Here is a 1,238-nt window from a genome sequence, read left to right on the forward strand (position 1 = left end):
AATGCACAAAACGAAATCAGAAGTTAGTATCTCTTTACAACCTCCGTAGAGTATAAAACTTAAAACAAGTGAAAATTCTATAATTTTACCCTTTCAAAAATAGATCCCTCAAAAGCTGGTAGCTTTAAATCTTCCGCGGCTACTAAAAGTTCTGGATGTTCTCAAAATATTGATATGCTGGCAGGGGCTGAGAATCCCACATGGTTGACTGTGAAGGAGTGTGGATTTCTACAACCTAATAACATAAAAACAACGATGAATGAAAAACGAATTTTGTATAAAGAGCGGGCTTTTGCATACTAGAGAGTGGTGTACCTTCGAAACTGATCCTAGTTGAACTTTGTTAATTAAATTGCAAAGTACAAAGCCACTTCTCAAACAAGAAACAAACTCTCTCTCAGACAGTTGGCTTGATATACCTAATGGCCCGACGAAACATTCCAACCAGTGGGTTGCTTGATATCGCCTCAAAGCTACAAAACAATGAAAACCCCACATGAATCCCATTTATCCAAAAAGGGGAAAATAATATAGAAAATAAAAATCTAACACATCCCGATTGACCACCACGTCAGGAAGGACGGAGCGAGAGCTTTGCCTACTGGTCCGGGAGAACACAATAGCTTTGCCTCGAACTCTATATTTGTGTTTGAATATCCACTTAATACATATAAATAAGCTGTATTTTCTAGAATTCGGACCTCATAAACTCAAAATTCTATCTCCACGACATTAGTACTTAAAGAGCATCCCGGTGCAATCGAGCTCCCACTATATGCGGGGTCCCAGGAATGGTCGGACCACAAGGGTCTATTGAACACAGCCTTATCCAACATTTCTGCAAGAGACTGTTTCCACAGCTTGAATCTACGACCTCCATGACCTCTGGTCCTACTTAATCAAACAATTGACAAATACGGATACTGAAAATAACAAAGCAAGAAAACTAAACCTGCTTCTTCAGCTTTCCTCCAAGCCAAATTGTATTCATGTCCCCTTTCTATTGTTTGATTCTCCATTAAAAATCCAATCTTTTAAATCTGTCATCCAAAGAACAAAAAAATGTTAAAATAGAACATATCATTCAAACCCCTTAACAACAAAATAATGTTACAGTTTTAACTAAACAGACTGTAAATCAATTCATAGTAAATCTGACAAATTTCAAGAAAGCATCTTCACACACACACAAAAAAAAAAAAATGTATCAATCCTAAACCCCTTAAACCCCAAATGAA

The 1,238-nt window shown here is 37.0% G+C and overlaps 1 pseudogene; it reads right to left on the minus strand.

Annotated features, from left to right (window-relative positions):
- Positions 1–89: 89 nt before the first annotated feature.
- LOC124895714 lies at positions 90–1,225 on the minus strand (annotated as a pseudogene).
- Positions 1,226–1,238: the final 13 nt, after the last annotated feature.

The sequence above is a fragment of the Capsicum annuum genome, unplaced genomic scaffold, assembly GCF_002878395.1.
Source record: "Capsicum annuum cultivar UCD-10X-F1 unplaced genomic scaffold, UCD10Xv1.1 ctg9391, whole genome shotgun sequence".
Taxonomy (NCBI): Eukaryota; Viridiplantae; Streptophyta; class Magnoliopsida; order Solanales; family Solanaceae; genus Capsicum; species Capsicum annuum.